The sequence below is a fragment of the Eretmochelys imbricata genome, chromosome 2 (genome assembly GCF_965152235.1).
Source record: "Eretmochelys imbricata isolate rEreImb1 chromosome 2, rEreImb1.hap1, whole genome shotgun sequence".
In the NCBI taxonomy this organism is placed as follows: Eukaryota; Metazoa; Chordata; order Testudines; family Cheloniidae; genus Eretmochelys; species Eretmochelys imbricata.
In genome coordinates, this window is record NC_135573.1 from 168,239,635 (window position 1) to 168,263,391 (window position 23,757).

The following is a 23,757-nucleotide window of genomic DNA, read 5'->3' on the forward strand; positions in this document are numbered from 1 at the left end:
AGGCTTAGGGTAAAAGACAGGTAGGAAAATGTCCTCACTGATGGGGAATTGCAACACTACTTTGAGGAGAAGGGCTGGGTGTGGCCTAAGTTGCACCTTATCCTTGTGGAAAACTGTGTAAGAAGGTTACGAGGGGAGGGTCTTTAGCTCAGACACCCATCTCGCAGACGTACTGGCAACCAGGAAAGCTGTCTTCCAGGACAGATACAGGAGAGAGCAAGTCGCCATTGGTTCGAATGGGGGCCCCATGAACCTGGAAAGGACCAGGTTAAGGTCCCACACAGGTACAGGCTGCCAGATCTGAGGATGTAGGAGCTTCAAACCTTTGAGGAAGCATTCAACCATAGGGTTGGCAAAGACCAATTGACCAGATACTCCCGGGTGGAAGGCCGAGATCGCAGCAAGGTGTACCTTTATGGAGGACACCACCAGGCCTTGATGTTTCAGGTGCAGGAGGTACTCTAAGAAGAGGGGTACTGGTGCCTGGGGGGGGGGTCACGACTCTGGTCACACCAACATGAGAATCTTTTCCACTTTGCCAGATACGTGGCTCTAGTAGAGGGTTTCCGGCTGCCTCGGAGGACCTTCTTTACTTGTTCCAAGCACAGAAGTTCCATGGGGTTCAGCCATGAAGCTTCCAAGCCATGACTTGGAGGGACCATAGGTCGGGATGACAGAGGCAACTGCAGTCCTGAGTAAGTCAGTCGGGAAGGAAAGGCAAAGTGACTGGTGTGTCTACCGACAGCTCCAGTAGCGTGGTATACCAGTGCTGGCGAGGCCAAGCTGGAGCTATCAGAATTACCTTTGCCCCATCCCTGTGGATTTTGAGCAGGACCTTGTGCACAAGAGGATATGGGGGAAAGGCATAGAGCAGGTGACCTCTCCAGGGTAGCAGAAACACATCTGTGAGGGAGCCTGGGCTGTGACCCTGGAAGGAGCAGAATGTTGGGCACTTCCTGTTGTGTGAGGTGGCAAACAGGTCAACCTGGGGAAATCCCCACCTTTGGAAAATGGGTTGTAGGAGATCTGGTTGGATGGAGTTCAGTGTGTTCTGAACTCCTGGTAGAAAGGAAGCATCCAGGTGAATGGAGTGAGCTATTCAGAACTCCCACAGCCAAAGGGCCTCCTGGCATAGTGGGGAGGAACGGGCTCCTCCTTGCTTGTTGATATAAAATATGGTGGTGGTGTTGTCCATTAGAACTGCTATTCCCTGTCCTGGCAGTCAGGCCTGGAAGGCCTGGCAAGCAAGGCACACTGCCCTCAGCTCCCTGACATTGATATGGAGGGAGAGCTCATCCTGTGACCACAGGCCCTGTGTCTGAAGTTCCCCCAGTTGCACCCCCCCATCAGATAGCCAACGCATCCATAACCAGGGACAAGGAAGGTTGGGGGTTGTGCAAGAGGACTCCTCCGTACACCACTTGGGGGTTGAGCCACCAGCAAAGGTATGTGAGGACCTGTCCCGGCACCGTGACCACTGAATTCAAGCTGCTGCACCCCGGGCGGTAAGCCGAGGCGAACTACATCTGCAATGGTCTTAGCTGGAGCCTGGCATGCTGGGTCACATAAATGCAAGAAGCCACCCTTTGCTGTTGAGGTTGGGAATTGCTGGAGGCTTTGAATGATGTCCATGACGACTCAGGACTCAGGTAGAAGGCCCGTGCCTTCAGGGTTGACTTCCCCAAGTTGAGGAGGAGACCCAGCTACTCGAACTTGCACCTGACCAAGTGGAATTGGGACTGCACCTGTGTCGTGGTGCAGCCCCTGAGCAGCCAGTCATTGAGGTAGGGGTATACCTGCACCTGCCATTGATAAAGGAAAGCATCCACGACCAACATGCACCTGGTGAACATTTGGGGGCTGTTGAGAGGCCGAATGATAGGGCAGTGAATTGGTAATGTTTGCGGTTGATCACAAAGCGCAGGAAGCGCCTGTGTGCTGGACGAATCGCTATGTGGAAGTATGCATCCTTCATGTCGAGGGCGGCGTACCAGTCTCCCAGATCCAGGGAGGGGATAACAGTGCCTTGGGAGACCGTGCAGAACTTCAACTTTACCATGAATTTGTGGAGCCCACACAAGTCTGGGATAGGTCTGAGAACCCCTTGGCCTTGAGGATTAGGAAGTATCAGGAGTAGAATCCCTTGCCCCTTAGTTCCTGAGGAACGAACATATATTAAATTTCTACAGGAGTGCCCAAACCCCCTGTATAAGGAGTTGCTCGTGAGGTCCCTGAAGAGGGACAAGGAAGGGGGGTGGGAGGAAGGGTAGGTGCAGAACTGGAGAGAGTATCCCACTTCCATTCTGCAGAGAACCAGTGGTCTTAGGTTATTTGGAACCAGGCACAGTAGAAGTGGGACAAACAATTCAAAAAGGGCGGGGAAGGATCCGGTGATGAGTCTGGTGCGCTGTCCTCGGGCATCCCTTCAAAAGGCCTCCTTGGAACCCAACAATAGTTTGATCAGGCCCTGGCTTTGCCCACAGGGGTTGGAGGGCTTCCTCCTGCCTTTCTTGCTCCTTCATCTGTTGAAGTCCTGCCTCAGCTGAGGAGGGTAGGAGCGCTGCTGTGGAAGTTGAGGCTTGAAGCGTTTCTGTTGGGTTGCTGGGCTGTGCATACCCAAGGATTTCATACCCGCTCCATCAAAAGGCAGGTCCTACATTGTCAGCTGAACCTCAGGCGGTAGGGCAGAGGCTTGCAACCATGAGGTGCGTCTCATGGCAATACCTGAGGACGCAGTGCACGCCTCCAAGTCCACAGCATCCAGTGAGGCCTGTAAAGAGGTCTGTGCCAACGCCTTGCCCTCCTCTACTATGGCCCCAAACTGCTCTCTGGACTCAGTTGGCACAGGCTCCTTGAATTTGAGCATCAAGTTCCAGGAGTTGAAGTTATATCAGCTCAGAATTGCCCGCTGGTTGGCAATCCTGAGCTGGAGCCCCCCCCGTAGAGTACACTTTACGGTCAGACAAGTCCAGGCACTTGGACTTCTTGGACTTAAGCACTGGGGCCTGCTGTCCCTACCTCTCTTTCTCATTTACAGTCGCAACCACCAATGAACAGGGTTGCAGGTGCGTAAAGAGATATTCATACATGTTTGAGGGCATGAAGTACTTCCTCTCAACACCCTTCGCTGTGGGAGGGATGGAGGCCAGAGTCTGCCAGATAGTCTTGGCATTGGCCTGTATAGTTTTGACGAGGGGCAGAACCACCCTTGAAGGACCTTCTGGGCCCAGAATGTTGACCACTGAGTCCTGACTCCACCACCTCCTTGGCCTGCAGACCCATGTTGCATGCCACCCTGCGCGGGAGGTCCTGGTGGGTGTGGCTGTCTATAGGAGGTGGTCCAGAGATGGAAGTGCCTGCCACGCCCTCATCTGGGGAGGAGGACGAAGAGGCCAATGGGGAACCGGGTTCTCCAGTACCTCCTGCTCATCAGGAGCCTCACAACCTGCTTCACTGGTAGCCCCTGGTTCAGGAACCAGAGTTGGAGTCAGTTCCAAGGGGCGGCAGGGGCATGGCACCTCCTCAGCACCTCTAGGGGCAGGCCATCTGGTTGAGGCCTCGGCACCCTCGGTTCAGAGGTGGCCGATCGGGAGCCTTTAGACTGGGCACCCTGAAGCTGGTTGGTCCAAAATAGCCACTGTGCTGGTCCCTGCCCCCACCTCAGAACGTCCATGGCCTGACCAGCGCCGGTCCCACTCCAAGTACCTAGATCCTGCCTCTGAGGACCAGGATTGGGACTGCGAGGACCAGGGTGGTGCCGAGCGGTGCTGCGATCTAGAGCGGTACCATGATCTGGAGCTACATAGGGTTGTTAAGCGGCACCGGGATCGGTGCCGAGTCCAGGACCTGCTCCACGAAGGGGACAGACGTGCAGATCGGCGTCATGATCGGGAGCCCTGGCATGACCTACAGAGGTACTGCAAGTCTGACCAGTGCCACAATTGGAAGCAGTGCCGGGACTTGATCAGTGGTGCCAACAGCCGGATCATCGCTGGTTTGCCTCGAGATGGTGCCATACGCTCTGGTACCGGAGGCTTGGCGCGAATTGTAGGCGACCTTGGAGCCGTCATAGCGATGAGGTCCCTTGCGGCTGCAAAGGTGATTGGAGTGGATGGTAGCTCTACCTCCTCGATGATGTGGGCCGGGGAGTTCAACAGCACTGGACTCAGTGGTCCCCCTTGCGGCGCCGAAATCAACGGTGCCACCTCCGCAGGCTTCGGCACTGGGTGCTGCTCACGAGGATGTGCCCCACTGGCCAGCTCCAGAGTGGTGGGCCTCTGGGATGGAGAGCCACTCCTCTCTTGCTTCTGGTGCCGCTTCTGCACCAGACAGTGGGAGCGGGAGCAGTGCTAGGTGGATCCCACTGGTTTCAGCGCTGGGGAGTGGCAGTGCTGCAGGTCTCTGCTAGAGTCTGTCCACCGTGCTGCTTCCACCTCTGCCACCGGGGCGCTACGCACTGAAGAACTCGGTGCCAGGTCCTGCCGCGCCAAAGGAGGCTGAGGTCTAAGTGCTGCCTCCATAAGGAGCTGCTTAAGGCAAAAGTCTCGCTCCTTTTTGGTTCTAGGGTGAAACCCTTTGCAAATCCTGCACCTACCGCTTGGTTAGCCTCCTCCGGACGAGCATCGTGGGGGTCGCCTGTTGGCATGGGCTTGGAGCAGGACTTGCAGGGCTTGAACGCCGGGACTTAGGCATGAAAGCCCTCCCAGGAAAAAGCAGTCAGGATGGAGGGTAAACCCCCCAGCCCAACTGCTACAAACTACTACTAAAATAAACTACAAGAAACTAAATAAAAGGTATAAGAACAACGAGAAACAAGGGCTAGGAAAACATGGAGAACTTGCTGAGCAAGATGCCACAGTTCCAACGACCATCATGTGCGGTAAGAAGGAACTGAGGAGCCGCCGGATCGTCAGGGTCATATACTGAGCGCCAAGAAGGCGACACTCCAGGGGGCCCCACAGCCAACCCAACGGGTGCTGCTAGGGGAGAAAGTTTTTGATGATTGTTCATGTGGTGCACACACACCTACTTGGAATCAATATGAGCAATCACTCGAAGAACAACTTATAATTTACATGAAGAGTAAATACAGAGCCTTTGATATTGATGTTTTATAATGTTCACGTGAAATACTGTAAACTGTTTATCAAGGACTGCCTCGATTTCCAAACATCATTCTATTTCACAGTACATTAGGCTTTATTACACCTTTTTCCCCCCCTTCACCATATTTTCATTTTCTGCAATAAAGTAAACTAAATTTAAAATATGGAACAATCATTTATTTCTCTAAACTGATGGATATCTCTCAAAGATTTTGAGCAGCCATGTCAATCTCTGAGTCACATACAGCAGGATTGTATATTTTCTCATCATTGCTCAAGGGAACAAAGGGAATATTTAACCCAAGAAAAAGACAGCAAAATGAAATCCATTGAGCGGAGTGAAGGAGCATCTCAAAAGGTGACAATTTTTGGCTGTTGAGACTCTGCTTTAAAGATTAAACACCTGGCTTAACACACACTACAAATGAGTATCTGGTGCTTTGTTTCACTAACCTAAACTTCCAAAAAACTAACTGAATTATGGGGAAAAAATTCACCACAAATAGGAAAGCTTAATGTGCTGATTTTGGAAAATTCACGTTAATGAATGAGAAAATGAAGACCTAAACCAAAAAATCAAAAGGGCAAGGGATCAGATAGGTGAGGAGGGCAAAATAGATAATGTTATTGAGCAAGTACAATTAAAAGTTTTACCTCTACTGTCTATCGTTTTTGCCCCTGGCTTTTCACCTCATTCTTTCAGTACACCGAGGTAGAGGGATAACCTCAACCTGTACATATTTCTAGTCCTGAAATTTGGAATTATTGTAGAAGTAAAACCAGGAGGATCATGGACCATACCTGCTCAGTAAAAGCCATGTAAGGTATGTCTACACTGCCAAACACCCCTTTTCTCCTCCCCCCCCCAAAAGTGCCTTCTTAAATCTGGTTAGTTAATTTGGATTAAAATAGCAATGACAATACGACATTACTTTTAGCTCACATTAACAGCTCAAGTAAAGCCTATAAAGGGAGGCTGAGATTTAATTGGAGTTAGTAACTTGAATTAAAATCTGGAATGTCCATTTTCCATTGCTACTTTAACCTGAGTTACATGGGTTAGCCAACCCAAGTTAAGAACAGATCTTTTTTTCCCATTGTAGACATAACCACAGTGAATTGGCAAAAGAAAAAGAAATAAAACCCATGAGGCCTAACTTCCAGGCCCCGCCTCCAGCCACAAGGTAGTCCAGCTTCCCTTGGTTATTGTATTTCTTGTTCTAAAAACCCATAATGAATCAATGTGCAGTGATATTCAACATGGAACTGGCTGGGCAGATTGGGGAGCAATTGGGATTTTCCTGTCCATATCTTACCTCATCAAAGGAGATGATGGAACAATACGGTATCACCAGCACACAGGCATCTGCTGCCTACCAACCCCATAAATATTTTGGTTTCAGAGAGCAGAGGCACTAGGTAAGCTGGGAAAAATTGGAGTAAATTCATACACCAATCAATACACCAGCTACCATGCCCAATACTGACACGGACTTATTACAGTTTCAAGAAACTCTGTTGCCCACCGACTAAAACTATTCTCAGATGCCTTCTTAACAGGTTGGGGAGCACATCTGGGGTCACTGAAAGTTCAAGCCTGTGGTCAGAACAGGAAGCTTCTCTCCATGTCGATGTTCTGGAGATTCGGGCCATCTGATGCCTGTCAGATTTTTCAAAATCATATCAGGGACTCAGTGATTCTCATAATCACCAACACCACTGTGATACATTATGTAAACGTACAGGGAGAAGCACACTCCAACATGCTGTGTCAGGAGGCGATCAAGGTCTGGTAGTTTTGCATCCGGGGAAACATTACATCCATGATCAATCATTTACCGGAGGTCCAGATCACCTGGCAGATCACCTCAGCAGAAATTTCTCTGATTAAAGAGTGGTCTCTGAAGCCCATCATCCTGCGGTCCATTTTTTCAGTTTGGGGCATCTCCATGATCCACCTCTTCACCATGAGACAAAACAAGAAATGCTGACTGCTGTACTCCCAAGGGAGTCTCTGTCTGGTTCCTTGACGGATGTTTTTCACCAGAGCTGAGAATCCTATATGCTTTTCCCCTAATTCAAATAATCTCACAGGTCATTTTCAAGATGAAATTGGACCATACCATGCTCATTGTCATTGCTCCTCCTATATCCCTTCCTCTTCATCCTAACCTCCTGACCCAGAAGCATGGTCAGGTTTTGAATCCAGTGTTCAGCTGCCTGCATCTCACAGTGTGGATGCTGCATGGTTAGACGAGGAGGAGGAATGATGTTCAGAAGCAGTCCGGTAAGTCTTGTTCAATAATAGGAAGCCCTCCACCACAGCAACCTATTTGGACAAGTGGAAGTGGTTCTTGCTGTGGTCATTAGTCTGAGGTGGTCAACAAAGCTGCTGGCTTGTTTCTAGGACATCTTGGATGATTAGTTACTGCTTGGCATGGGTCAGCCCTGAAGGACATTTAGAGCTGCTTATTATAAAAGTTTATATTACTTTTTTAAATCTAAGACTGTAACTGCTGTGTGTGTGTGTGTGTGTGTGTGTGTGTGTGTGTGTGTGTTTTTCCTGTTTTAACCTTTTAAATAACCTTCTTTTATTTTTCCTAGTTAATAAACCTTTAGCTAGTTTATTGCAGGATTAGCTATAAGTGTTGTCTTTGGTTTGAGATCTGAGAACAACTGACGTTGGATAAGTGACTGGTCCTTTGGGACTGGAAGTAACCTGAATACTGTTGTGCGAAGGGACACACAACTTGGTGTAAGGGACCATCTATCACTAAGTCCAACTTGCCTGGATGGCAAGATAGACTTGCATACCCAAGGGGACTGTCTGTGATGCCATGGTGAGATTGTTATAGTGCTTTAAGAGTCCACATATGTTACTGGGTTGGTGAAGTATGATTATAGAACATACAATCTGTTTGGGGTTTCTGCCCTGCTTTTTGACAGCTTGCCCTAAGGCTGGCACTTACAATCATGAGCCACTCCAGACAGCATGACATGGCCACCCAATTAACAAAGTCATATTTGGAAAGCAATGCCTCCTGGTTCACGATGTGCATCTGCAGGGAAGAAAAGATATACATCTTTTCCCCCATAAAGTCCAACCTCTTGGACTCCTTATCCTTAGGGATAGACCTACACCTGCCTTGCCATGCCATGTCAGTTGCTGCAGTTACCAGCCGAGAGTTAGGGGACAAGTGGGTGAGGAAACCCTCAAAACTCTGAATGAAGTGCCCCTTCATTGTCTCTCTGAATAAGAGACAATGAAGCCGGAGTATTCCAGAGGTCCTTTGCAGGCTCCAAGACAGCCTCATTTATTAGGAGGGCTCTTCTCCCCAGAGCTGATGATTGGAGAATATCTAGCAGTTTGTGTGTATTCTCCTGCAGGAATTCTGCCTGGATGCTCAAGGTAGTGGCCATTCATCTTAGGAAGTCCTGATACGCTTTAAGGTCCTCAGGCATGGAGAAGAAGATTCCAGCACAGTAGAGTTATCCAGAGAGGACCAAGAGGTGGTTTGGTTGGCTGTGCCAACAACAGTCCTGTTCTTACAGCACAGGATCTGCTCAGAATACCCCTAGTGGTCGAGAGGGACCAGGTGCAGCAGTCACTACCAGATGAGGTGGTTTGGGAGCAGGAGCCACCATCAGGACTTTCCTCCTGGAGCAGGTCGAAGAGTGTGACCCCGGGGACTGAAGAGTGCCTAAGACATTGGTGGCTAGCACGCCCTAGCCAAGAGTTCCCATCCTGACTACAGGACAGATGGTGATCTCGGTACCAATCGTGGTCTGTGGAAGATCTCAAGGGCCTACTGGGTGACGATGAAGGGGAGATGACTCTGAACTGGATATTCAGGAGTCCCTGAGGTTCTCTGGTGATAACAGGAGAACCAGCCCCCAATGGGGAAAAAAGAGTCAGAGTTGTCTGAAGCCCAACATGGGGGCAGCACTGGTCCCAAATAGGAATGGGAATCAGCACAGGCAATAGCAAATGGGATACATTCTCATCCAGTACCAGGAGAGGCACTATTATCAAGGCTAAGGGTGGTACCAAACTCTACGCAGGGATCTGCCACACCATACCAACACAAATTAATTTTTCCAGTAAGATTTTGAGACCTAGTATTGAAAGATTTATTAAAATCCATCATCCATCTTTTTAAACAAAACTCTCCAGGGGACAGAATGCAGAGTTCCACTTAAAAAACAGTGGCGCAGTATGTCCCCAAATATATTATGTCTACTGCCTTCCTGCATCCCAATTTTTATAATTCTATCAAATGTAGGAATTGCCAACAGGGATTCAAAAAGGTTAATGCCATAAAATCATTTAGTCTGAACTCATATCACAGGCCAATATATTTCACCGAGGTACCCCATATTGAGTCCAATAACTTACGTTTAGCTAAAGTAAATTTTCCACAAAGGCATCTAATACTGATTTGAAGACATCAAGAGAGGGAGGATCAACCACTTCCCTTGTTGGTTTGCTCCAGTTGTTAATCACCCTCACTGTTAAAAACAGGTTTCAGAGTAACAGCCGTGTTAGTCTGTATTCGCAAAAAGAAAAGGAGTATTTGTGGCACCTTAGAGACTAACCAATTTATTTGAGCATAAGCTTTCGTGAGCTACAGCTCACTTCATCAGATGCATACTGTGGAAAGTACAGAAGAAGATCTTTTTATACACACAAACCATGAATAAATGGGTGTTTACCACTACAAAAGGTTTTCTCTTCCCCTACCCCACTCTCCTGCTGGTAATAGCTTATCTAAAGTGATCACTCTCCTTACAATGTGTATGATAATCAAGTTGGGCCATTTCCAGCACAAAAAGATCTTCTGTACTTTCCACAGTATGCATCCGATGAAGTGAGCTGTAGCTCACGAAAGCTTATGCTCAAATAAATTGGTTAGTCTCTAAGGGCCACAAGTACTCCTTTTCTTTTTACTGTTAAAAACACACACCTTATTCCCAATTTAATTTCTAGCCACAGGTTCTTGTTGTCCAGTTCTCTGCTAGATTAATGAGCCCCTGAGTACCCTATATTTTTTTTCAGTAGAAGTACTTACCCACTGAAATTAACACCACCTCAATTTTTTTGATAAGCTAAGAAGATTGACCTATTTACAATTCTCAGGGCAAGACATTTTCTCCAGCCTTCAGTCATTCTTTGGAATCATTTCTGCACCCTCTCCAATTTGTCAACATTCTTTTTAAAATGTGGATGCCAAAACTTGATACAGTATTCCAGTCTTGGTCTCCTCAGTGCTCTATACAAACACAAAATCAACTCCATACTCCTAACTCACCACCCCTCTGTGTATACATCCAAGAATCATATTAGCCCTTTTTGAGATGGTACCACAATGGGAGTTCATGTTCCGTTACTGGTCTACTAGGACCCATTTTCAAAGTCTTTCCAGGAAACCATCCTTCATTCCGTAGGTATGGCTTGCATTCCAAAATGTATAACTTTACATTTAGCTGTATTAAAAACACATCTTGTGTGAAGGGACCCAGTTTACCAAGAAATCCAGATCATACTGTGGATGCCTGTCCATATCACTATTTACCATTCTAACAACCTTTTTCTCATCTGCAAATTTATCAGGAGTGATTTTATATTTACTCCCAGATCATTGATGACTGTGTTGAATACTGTTGGGCCCAGAACTGGTCCCTGTGGATCCCCACTACAAACACCCACATTTAATGATTCCCCATTGACGACTATTTTTGAGATTGTCAATTAGCCAGTTCTTAGTGCATTCAACATGTACCTTATTGATACGGTACAGTGCTAGTTTTTTAAAATCAGAGTCAGAGCGGTGGTCCATCTAGTCCAGTATCTGCTTCTAACAGTGGCTAATATCAGCTGCTTCAGAGAAAGGTACGAGAAAGCCTACAGTAGCAGTGATGGGATAATCTGCCCCCAGGGAAAGTTTCCTTGTGACCACAATGGTAGGAGACTGGCTTGTACCCAGAAGCATGAGGATTATCCATTTCAATTTTTTTTTTAAATATTCACTATTATAAACATGGATTTCTTGTTATCTAAATAAATGCCTACTCCTTTTTCAATGCAGCTAAGCTTTTGGCTTCAGTGATTTATTGCTGCACTGAGTACCACAGGTTAATCATATGTTGTGTGAAAAAGGATGTGCTTTTATTAGTTTTACATTTTACCTTTCAGTTTCATTGAACATAACTTTGATACCTTAGCCCCTGACTGCATATTATCTTTATATTCAGAAAAGATCAGATCCAGCGTAAGTACTTTGCTAATATGCTCTGTAGTGAAAAGTGATGCAGATTATTCATTTAGCTCCTCAGCAAAGTATTCATATACCTTATTTTCACCTTTCCTCCCTTGTGGTCCAGTTTTAAAAGCACATGTCACAGACAACTGTATAGGCATTCTGTGATGTTAAAAATTCTATCTCCTCTTCACAGAAAGAGAAGAGCTATATAATTATCTAATCTTTACTGGAAATAAATTAAGGGGGACCAGCAGAGCTTCTGCAAAGAAATATTACCGATTGGAAATAACAAGTAAATGTGTATAGACTCCAAAATTACAAATATACTAAAAGCATTAAAACAAACACACTGGATACACAAGTTGTTGCTTTACTTTTGTGTTGACTTATAGGTTTCCAACTCCAATTCAGCAGTCCATCCCTCTTCATGAGTGCACTTAAGCATGCGCTTAGCTTTAAGCATGTGATTATGTCCCTTTGCCTTCAATGGGGCACAAGTACATAGTTAAAGTTAAGTGCATGTTTAAGGGCTTTGATGAATTGAGGTCCTGTGTGTTTTTTGCAACTGCTCATTGGCCAAATCCTGTCATTCTTGGATCTTAACGTTTTGGTTTTTTGCCTTTTGGTTTTTATAAACCTTTTACAGTTCCTGTTCCAACATCAGCACTTTTTCACCAACACACACACACCCACACACAGAAGCCCAGACTGATACCCTTATACACACACACGCACACACACACAGTAACACCCATCACCACATGGCCCAGAAAAACGCTCTGAAGTGCAACAACGTGGGAAGGTACCTTCAGCTCCAACAACCGCTTCAGGACATTCAAAACCACCGCTGACTACTGCTAGGCAATGGGAGAGGAATAGGTAGCCCCACTACACAGATTTGACCCTTACGGATTCATGCTAAATCTAAAGCTACTGGCATGGACCTTAACACATCCAACTTCCTCAGATTGGTGTGGCCATATAAGATAGATATTTCCATTGTGGGCAGTCCAGGTGCAGGGGTCCAAGAGACTGACTCCAGTGATGTTCTCTAGAACGCATCATCACAACAACTCTCTAACCCAAATTCTCTCTAGCTGTGTTCTTAATAATCCAGCCATTTGCTTTTGGGCCTTCTAAAATCCATTGAACTGCTCTGAGAAAGAAAGTTTTTGACTGTCTTTGAGTCTGCTTTCCGAGACAAAAGTATACAGGTCAAGCTATTGCCCATGGAATATTCTGAATAACTAACAGAGATGGATAGCTTTCATGAGCAATTTCCAAAGCCCTTATGCCTTCACTTCACAACTGTGCTTAATGATGAATGACAGTCATCAGCCTTGAATGAAAATTTCTCCTCCATCTTCCTTCCCATAGAAATGACATTATCACCATATTTTCTTACTATAATTTATCAGCCTCAGAAATATGGAACTAATTACCAATTCTTTAATTATGTGCCAAATACCAAATGAAGACACATCCTGGAAGGTTAGCTGGTAATTATAGCTTATGTTAATAGATACAATATAGTTCAAATATTGATTACCATAGAAACTGCAATTCTTAGACCCTAATGAAAATGCAACATAGAGAGGAGAAACAAATCTAACTGCACGGTGTTATCTAATTGGAGTCTTCAGTAATACAGAATTGTATGTCAGTTATAAAATAAAGGGATACCCCAAACTGTACCTTTTAATCGAGCAACTGTTTTAATCTCTCATGGCGTTTTTGTTGTTCTTATTTTATTTTGTTTGGTTTTTTTTCAGAAGAACTCTTGTCACATTTATTCCTCATGCACATCTCCACCACCATATGTATATGACAAGAAAAGTAGTAGACAGGACTAGTTAATTATCTAATGTACAAGTCACTATAGGGTATTTAGAGAGATTTTGAAAAGAACTCAATGTCCCATTGAAGTCAGTGATAAAACTCCCACAGATTTCAATGGGAGTGGAGCTAAGCCAGCACTGAACGGTTTGTAAATCCCAACCCACAGTGTTTGCACTTGGTGAGGGATGGTGTCAATTAGGTGACAGTTCTCTTTGGCACAGGTGCTATGCCATAGTGACAGCCTTGACTGTAGGTTATTGTGACAGAGGACACAAAGCTTGGTTCAAAATACCCCTAGTCAGAGTGAGCAATATGAAGTGTATCATCTGAGAAGGATTATTTGGCTACTTCATGTGCACACAAAAGGGCACTACCAGAGCACTATGGGGCCCACGGCAATCTCCACATGCTGTCTAACCTAGGAAAGTTTTTGCCTGTTTAGCTGCAAGTCTCTTACTTGTATGAGCACAGTTGCTTTCAAGGAGAACTTAATTTTCTACTTACAGTTTTGGTAGGTTGATTCAGGGCTGTTAATGTGGGGGAGCCCCAACTCCTCTGCCAGGGGAACTTGTGGCTTCTGCTCTGTGTACTGCAGCAGCTTCAAAAATACCTTTTGTGAAATAAAAAGAGAAATGAGACTTATTTGCCATAACTGGCTTTCACCCTCCATCACCCACGGCGTCAGACCAGGATGTACCACCTCACTCCACTCTGCTGGAACATTCCTATAACTTACTGATCCAGTATAATTACTTTGGGCAAGAGCTTTCCCTCCAGTGGAGAGGGGTAAATGTTCCGTGGATTCAGAAGTACCCATATGGAGTGCTGCTGACCCCAGCACACTGCTCTTTGGTCCTCTCTGCCCTCTAATTGCATAGCTCTTTCAACAACCCTACTGTCATTTACTGAGTCTCCCAGGTGTGGAGTCATAGGACACATGGGGTCCAGAGTTAACGCGCACTCGAAGCAGCACTAATTCCCCACTGGTATTCCAAGTTGAACTCCGTGGGCTCAGCAAGGGACAGTGCTGCAGACAGTAGCCAGTTCCCCGTCCTATCTCCTTACATTCCAGGCCCAACCCACAAAACTCTCCAGAGTGCTGACGCCTTGTAACACTAGCAAAAGAGCTTCCACACGGCTAGCAGAAGTGGGTGGGCAATCTCCCCAACTCTACCCTCCCCCGACTAGATCGGCTCGTCTTGGCCCTCTCCACTCATGGAAGTGGAAAGGATGATTTAGCCCTTTGAGAGCAGGAATTCTGCTGAAATAAAGTTAAAATGTACATTTTGTAGCAAATGCAGTTGCCATCTGCACTCAAACACCACGAACGATTAATCAGATTTTAAAAGAAGATCAGAGGGTCTTCTTTGAGGGATGTTAGCGTATTTTAATCAAAGTGACAGGCATGTAATTTCCATCAGTGCATCTGAAGGGCAGAAGCCCCTAAGGAAGAGATGGAGAGAAGCTCGTGGAAGTATTTTTAAAAAATAGCAGTAATATTTTCCATGGGTTTAATAACCTAAATATATGTCTACACTGCAGTTAGCACCTGCGGCTGGTCTATGGGGCTCATGCTGCGGGGCTGTTTAATTGCAGTGTAGACTTCCAGTCCTGGAGTGGAGCCCGGGCTCTAGGATCCTGTGAGATGGGAGGTTTACACTGCAACTAAATAGCCCTACACCCCAAGTCAGCTGGCACAGGCCAGCCACGGATTTTTAATTTTGGTGCTAACATACCCTAAGAGGCACATGTAAATGTTACACACAGTGTGTCCACTAGATTTGCCTGAGACCTACTCTACTGGGCTTGATCCTGTTTCTACACCTTAAGTCAGCAGGAATTTCAGAGTTAGAATAGTGGGGGTTAGAGGTGCTGGAATACTACAGTAGATTGTTAGTAGTGACTTAAGAGGTGTTAAGACACTCACTCACTTCTTATTGTAAGCCTGATAAATCAATAAAAACTCAAAAACGTCCTTACAAGTATATGTTCCCTCTGTAAATTCACGTTTTCTCCCTAGGCCACAAATTAATTTTGTGGTGGGGGAGAGGGAGAAGAGAAGGCTCAGGAGGTCTGGGGGAGGATTTTAGATTAACCAGAAAAGAAACCAAAATACATCCACTAGTGGGGTAAGTAGGCCCACATTCAATTTTGTCAACAGTGAATTTGGCCCAAGATATACCTGAGATAGGAGATGCTGAAAAATAAGCTCTTTTCTGAAGTATTTTCCCCCCAGAGCCATCTGTAACAACACAGCATGGCCTAGAAACTCCAAATTTGTGTCTAAAATTTCAGATTTTGCTTCCAGTGTAAGCTTGCACATCAATTCAGCGGAGCATATACCTCTCCTGAGCACCTTTAAAACAGAGCTTTCACTAAAATTATGAGCAACTTTGACTCTCTCTCGCTTAAACCTCCTGTTTGGGAGTGCACATCAAATTCTGATTATAACAATGTTAAAAAATGTTCATGGCCATATTTAATTGCTCCCACAAAGGATTCCAATATTGGCTATAACAAAAGCGCATAGTAGCTAAGGAGTCCACTATACAATGGATAATAAAAGCCAATCAATTTGAAATACATTAGCTTTGAGGAAAGGCACTTTCTTGCTCCACTGTGGTCTGCTAGCTACAAGGATTATGTTTTGTTTAGTCAATATAATTGCTGTTTAATAGCGATGACGGACTGCCTAGCTACACGGCAACTTTAAGTGAATGGTTTTGGCCATTAGTTCAAGGACAGAGGAAGTTAAGTGTCTCACGCTGTTTCTGTATTAGAGCCTATAGGTGGACACTGACTGTCCAAACCCATATCTTGATTGGCTCCTGTGGGATGGTTTGATGTCACTGCTGTGCACCAAATTTCCAGTATTGCAAAGCGAGAAGCTCATAACTAAAAACCAAAGCAAACACCCCTAATTAAGTACCTCAGTCCCCCACCATGATATCTGAACATATCACAAACATTAATGAATTTATCTTCAGCTCCCCTGAGAGTCAGGAGCTTATCACTGTCCCTACTGTACAGATGTAGTAGTAGGATTTTATCTTTGTATTTTGCATAATTTAAAATGATGAATAAATAATGAGATAATAATGTAGTATGTATTAAATGTATTGGTGTATGATTTGATCATATCCTGCCAGCCACCCTTTTTGAATAGCAGAAAGGAATGGCCTAATGTGCCAATGGGTAGAGATACATCAGCCAGAATCTGTGTCTGGACTGATTTCAAGGCAGCGACAGACCTTTGAGGTTTGTTGTAGGTTTAGAATTTTAAAATAATTAAAAGAAGTTAATGATTGTTTTTCTTTTGCATTGCAACTTGATTTTCCTGTTCAAAATATTCTGTGTAAATTAATTTTGTTGTGTGTGTGAATGAGGAGTGTGTGTGTTAAGAGATAAGTGTGAAGGCCATCACTGAACCAGATGGTCTATGGAGGAACCAGAGACAGATGCAAGGGCGCCAGGAGGCTGTAACACAGGCCTATTAAAATGTCAAAGGAGGGCAGATTGATGACACTAAAAATGAAACAGGCACCTATCAATGGGGACAAGATAGCTGTAATTAAAAAACAGCATGGGATAACTCCCTGAGGAACTTAATGACAGAACAAGATAAAGGATGAGAAGGACAATTTAAGAAAACAAGCACTCAAACAACAATTGATTACAGTGTGACAGTGCAAAACTCATTGGTCCCAATGAAGGAAAATCACTATATAAACAGGGTGCCTTGCCATGAAACTTTGGGTTCGTCCTGCCAAGACTTCCCAGGAGCATCGCGTCGCGATCGACTGAACCCGCCTCCTACCTACCCGTGGTCAACCTAGCTGACGACTAGATTGATCTGGACTCTGGACTGGTAACTAACATCGACTGGCGCGACTGTTTGTGTATACGTGTGGTGTGATTGAATGCATATGCTAATTGTAGTGTCTTCAATACATGTGGCGTATTGCCTTTTCCCCTGAAAAAATCCCATATGCTTCTTATAAGCATAACACAGATGGAAACTAAACCACACAGACTGTAATTTGCCCAATGTCCCAAAGGAAAGTCTGTGACAGACCTGGGAACAGAACCAAAATGCTACTGCCAGCGCTAGCATCATCTCTGAAGTAGGAGGGGAGATTTCGGGAAGGAAGTCATGGACCCCCCTGTGCCATCTCAGTGCAGATCTGTGCCTTTAAGTGATGGGAGGAAAGGAAGCTTCCTTAACGAGGACGAGAGAAGAAAATAGAAGCAGATGGTGGAGGATGAGGGAGAGGTTGAAGAGGATGATGAAAAGTTGTAGACTGTTCTTGCAAACAAAGTATCAAGCTACTATTTCAGCAGCATTTTAGGGTTTTGCAGTCCCACTTATCTCAATTTCCACTGTAAAAACAAAACTGTTAAGTCCTGTATGTGCTCATTTAATTTTTATATTAGAAAATGGCTACTGGCCAAGAACCTGTTGATGAAAGGGCAGCAAAGATCCTGGGAGATAACATGATGGAACCAGAGTCAATATAGCCCAGGAAATATAGAACAACAGAAGAGAAGGTAGAAAAAATAATCAATACATATAGCCAAAATAGTAGGGAAATGGTGCTTAAAGGTTAAATACATTTTCCCTACTGTAATCTCTTGTTCTTGTACTAGAAACCACTGAAGTTCCCACAAACATATGAGTGGATTGGGAAGAATGTTACACATTTTGCTTTTTTATCTTTTTTTTAAAAAAAAAATAGAGATAGCCCTCAATCAAAACTCCAGATCTGAAAATCTTCAGCTTTAAGAATATTCAGATCCAGATTTGGGAATGTTTGAATCCTATACGGCTCTGTATATTTGTATTTTTAAATGAAACCTGGGAAGTAGTGGGTCAAATATCCCTGTGACAGTTTTGATTTTTAAGTACTTTAATATTATCAAAATCTTTACTCCTACTACTATTTTATCTTAAACATATAACACTGTCAGAACTACTGATGCAATTATCCTCTCTTTTTTCCATTTTTGTGTTGTTTTTATCCTTTCTTCAGACAGTGAATGCTCCTATGGCTGCAGCTGAAATCAATGGCAAATATCCCATAGATTTAAATGGTGCAGGAGTATGCTCATAGCCATTAACTGTATTTCCTGTGTCAATAGGGAAACTAATGCACAAGAGATCTAGGTTTAGCAAACAACAGGAACACACTTATTTAGCTGTAACATTCAGGGCTCATCTATATGGCCCACAGTTTGAGCTAGAAGTGTGTAAATAGCTGGACTCTATTAACGCAAAATAGGAACCTTTTAGTTCATGCCTGCAACATCCACAAAGGGGAGATACAGCACAGCACTTGAGTGTGAATTGCTAATCACGCTCCTGAATCCAAACAGAGGTGTAGTATAGACACCGCCTCAGAAGAAGAGACACATTACACAGCTTACAGTTACCAGAAGAAATTGCCTGCACTTTCATAGAGCCAGAGTCAGGTTCACAACAAAGTCACTGGTAGATTCAGGCCACAAGGGACCCACTTGTGATCATGTAGGCTGATCTCCCACATCACAAAGAGTGCAGTACTTCCCTAAAATAATTCCTGTTTGAACTAGAGCATATATCTTTTAGACATGGATCAATGAGAGGTCATGATGTAAGGCAGACAGCCCAAATAGCATACGAAACAGATACATTAGTGTGAGTAGAGCTGACGAACATTTTTGATGAAATGTTTTTTTCATTGAAACTTGCTGTTTTGTTGAAGGTGAAACATTTGCTGGAGCTGTATCTATTTTAACAAAATTTTGCCAGGAAGAGGTCTGTGATCCAGCATGGCCTTTCTGGTCATTTCAAGAGAGAAAGGTCTGAACAGAAAACCTTTTCAATCTGGAAATGGACGTTTCATCACAATTCCATTTTGCAAGAACATTCCAATGCAGAATGAACACAAATTTCAAAAAATCAAAAGTTGTCATGAAACAGATTTGTTATACTCTAGCCAGCTGTAAGCGTTATGTAGTGATTTTAATAAATCATGGTCCTGATTCTCCCCCAATTCCCACTCTTGGCTTATTGCTTATATTTATATTATATTATTCCTAATTCAGACAAGGAGAAAAAAGTTAAAATCAAATGTATCTAAGTTGATAAGAATGGGTTTGATGTGCCAGTGACATGTTTTCCACTCACAAGATGCTTCCTAGATATAAGTGGCAATATGGTCTCCCTTAAAGAGTTAAGATTTTGAAAGCATACAAGTGTTCTGAAAACAAGTGGACTGAAAAACAGCAGGGAGTTGGGGCGGGGGGTAGGACCTCTACACAAACAATAACTTGATATATTTTCCTTTTAAAGTCAGAGTTCTTTGTTTCCAGATTGAATTATTTGAATAGACTCAGTAGAACTATTATGTGCTATCCATTTACTTGCCAGCGCAAAGAGGCTTTTGATAAGAAAATGGAGAATGAAGGTAACAATGGCTAACGATGACTGTGCAGAGATGACAGAATTCACCACAAATTAACATGTTAGTCTTCAAGGTACTGCATGATGTATCAGTATCTGTTGCCATTTAGCAAAGCTTATTTGCTTTTCTGCAGAAAACAACCAAGGGCAGGTACCTTTAAACTGAAAGATCCAGAGAAATATGCTGATGAATGTTATATGTTTGCTATGATTGGTTTCTGTGGTAGGGCTATAATTTCCCTTTATGTAAAAGTCCTATAGAATTCAAGAGGATGAAACCAATCATATAGAGAATATTCTAACCACCTATAAAATTTAATAGATTATATCCTTTCCATTCAAAGTTAAAATCACCCTGTATAATTTCAAAGAGAATGACAGTCTTTCATAGGCTTTTTTGACTCACCCCATAGAATTCTACAACAAGGATATCATTCACCATTACATTCTAAAGAATGGTTATAAAAACCTGTAAATTATCTTTATTATGATTTTATTACTCTTATTGCAGGAGCACATTGTGCTAGCAATTGTCCTCAGATATAACAAAAAGAAGGTCCCAGAGTGGTAGCCGTATTAGTCTGTAACAGCAAAAAGAACGAGGAGTACTTGTGGCACCTTAGAGACTAACAAATTTATTTGATCATAAGCTTTCATGGGCTAAAGTTCAGCCACCAGGTTTGCCGTGACATTATCGTGGATACTGTTCCTGATGGCTTGTAGTCCATTTTTGTGTGGAATGTTGGTGTAGAGGGCTTCTACATCCATAGTGGCCAGGATGGTGTTCCTGAGGAAACTACAATCCACTGATGATCTTCCAGAAAACACCATCCTGGCCACTATGGATGTAGAAGCCTTCTACACCAACATTCCACACAAAGATGGACTACAAGCCGTCAGGAACAGTATCCCCGATAATGTCACGGCAAACCTGGTGGCTGAACTTTGTGACTTTGTCCTCACCCACAATTATTTCGCATTTGGGGACAATGTATACCTTTCAAGTCAGTGGCACTGCTATGGGTATCCACATGGCCCCACAGTATGCCAACATTTTCATGGCTGACTTAGAACAACGTTTCCTCAGCTCTCATCCCCAAAAGCCGCTACTCTACTTGCGCTACATTGATGACATCTTCATCATCTGGACCCATGGAAAAGCAGTCCTTGAGGAATTCCACCACGATTTCAACAATTTCCATGCCACCAACAACCTCAACCTGGACCAGCCCACACAAGAGATCCACTTCCTGGACACTACAGTGCTAATAAGAGATGGTCACATAAACACCAACCTACTGGAAACCTACTGACCACTATACTTGCCTACATGACTCCAGCTTTCATACAGACCACACCACATGATCCATTGGCTACAGCCAAGCTCAAAGATACAACCGCATTTGCTCCAGCCGCTCAGACAGAGACAAACACCTACAAGATCTGTATCAAGCATTCTTAAAACTAGAATACCCACCTGCTGAAGTGAAAAAACAGATTGACAGAGCCAGAAGAGTACCCAGAAGTCACCTGCTACAGGACAGGCCCAACAAAGAAAGTAACAGAACGCCACTAGCTGTCACCTTCAGCCCCCAACTAAAACCTCTCCAGCGCACCATCAAGGATCTACAACCTATCCTGAAGGATAATCCCTCACTCTCACAGATCTTGGGAGACAGGCCAGTCCTCACTTATAGACAACCCCCAACCTGAAGCAAATACTCACCAGCAAGCACACACCACACAACAAAAACACTAACCCAGGAACCTATCCTTGCAACAAGCCGGTTGCCAACTCTGTCCATATATCTATTCAAGGGACACCATCACAGGACCTAATCACATCAGCCATACTATCAGGGGCTCGTTCACCTGCATATCTACCAATGTGATATATGCCATCATGTGCCAGCAATGCCCCTCTGCCATGTACATTGGCCAAACCAGACAGTCTCTACACAAAAGAATAAATGGACACAAATAAGAATAAATAATTATAACACTGAAAAACCAGTCGGAAAACACTTCAACCTACCTGGACACTCAATTACAAACCTAAAAGTTGCAATTATTCAACAAAAAAACTTCAAAAACGGACTCCAATGAGAAACTGAAGAACTGGAATTAATTTGCAAACTGGACACCATTAAATTAGGCTTGAATAAAGACTGGGAGTGGATGAGTCATTACACAAACTATTTCCCCATGCTAAATTGCTCCCTACTGTTACTCACACCTTCTTGTCAACTGTTTGAAATGGGCCATCCTGATTATCACTACAAATTTTTTTTCTCCTGATAATAGCCCACCTTAATTGATTAGTCTCATTAGTTGGTATGGCAACCCCTATTTTTTCATGTTCTATTTTTAGCCCCACAGCCTGAGCTCCCAATCCATTGACCTGGTCAGTGTAGACATATCCTGTGTGTCGGAAGGGTACATGAAGGGTCTTAACAACTTTTTTAGCACTTCACATAGTTCTAAGGCTGGGGTTCTCAAACTGTGGGTCAGGACCCTATTTTAATGGGGTCACCCAGGCTGATGTTAGCCTTGGGCCCCAGCAAGTCTGAAGCCTAAACCCCATCACCCAGGGCTAAGATTACATGCCCCCCATCTAGGGCAGAAGCTCTTGGGCTTCATCTTTGGACCTCCCGCCCAGGGCAGTGGGACTCGGGTGATCTCAGTCTTCGGTCCCCCCATCCTGGGGTCACATAGTAATTTTTATGGTCAGAAGGGGGTCCTGGTGCAATGAAGTTTGAAAACCGCTGTTCTAATGTATGCATCAATGCAGTGGCTCTCAGCCTTTCCAGACTACTGTACTCCTTTCAGGAGTCTGATTTGTCTTGAGTACCCCTCAATTAAAAACTAATTTCTTACAAAATCAGACATAAAAATGCAGAAGTGTCACGTCACACTGTTACTGCAAAATTGCTTGCTTTCTTATATTTACCATATAATTATAAAATAAATTGATTGGAATATAAATACTATACTTACATTTCAGTGTTTTGTATACAGAGTGGTATAAAAAGCCACTGAATGAAATTTTCATTTGTACCGACTTCGCTAGTGCTTTTTCTGTAGACTGTTGTAAAACTAGGCAAATATCTAGATGAGTTGATGTACCCCTGGTTGAGAACCACTGCTCCAATGAACCCTTTCACAGAACTGAATGTACTTAGTAAACAGGAGCTAAGCATTTCTCATCATTCTAAGTTTGTTCGTATGAACGTGGATTTTTGTATTTATTTGAAAATAAAATGTCAATTCTAAATTGGCACACAAAAAAAGTCTCAGTGTTACAAACCAGATAATGGGGTCAGATATAAAAACCATTAGCAGTTATTTTCCACATGCATAGTTCATGCTGCAAAGCTACAACACATAATTAATGTCCCAGATGACAAGCTTTCCAGAGTCTTTGTTTCATAAACACAGAAAAGAGAAGTGTCTTCCCTAGATGACATTCTCTTCAGACGGCTGCTAATAATGCAACATACCTTCCCATCCCTTAGGGCACTGGGTACATAAAATGATTGAAAGTTTATCACACAGTGTATAGTAAGCTATCTAAAGAGACACTAACTCATAAAAAATGTGCATTTTGTATACTTGGCATTTGTTTTGTTCTTGGTCATATCCTAAGTTTTCTTTTTGTACATGACTCACTTTGGGCTGTTTACAGAAAGGAGATCACTGGAAAAATCATATTTCCACGAAATGCTGCAGAGTGGATTGTGCCATCAAATGAAAATATGGTCTCCCATCTACTGAAAAACATTAGTTTTGTTCTTATATCATCATTTCAAGCAGTGAAAAACAGGGAAGTGTTTTGTTTTTTTTAAGGATCTACACTATGATACTAGAGTAATGATGGGTCAGGGAATTTTGTAATGGAAATAATTCATTCTCTGGTATAACCAGTTAAATAATGTCAGAGCCAAAACCAGTCATGATGAACCCCCATCAGGCACATTGGCCAGATTAGAAGCTGAAGTAAATTTGCAAGAACAGCTATTCTTGTCAGATTTCCAGGCCAGTTCTGCCAACTCCTGAGGTTTTGTTAGTTCAGATAGAATTCAGAGAAGAGACAGAATTTTTTTGAGTTATC

General features: G+C 43.8%; 1 protein-coding gene across 1 annotated transcript in view; it reads right to left on the reverse strand.

Annotated features, from left to right (window-relative positions):
* Positions 1–23,757, reverse strand: part of ABCA13 (ATP binding cassette subfamily A member 13) — a 230,961-nt gene that overhangs the window by 123,839 nt on the left and 83,365 nt on the right. The window lies entirely within an intron of this gene.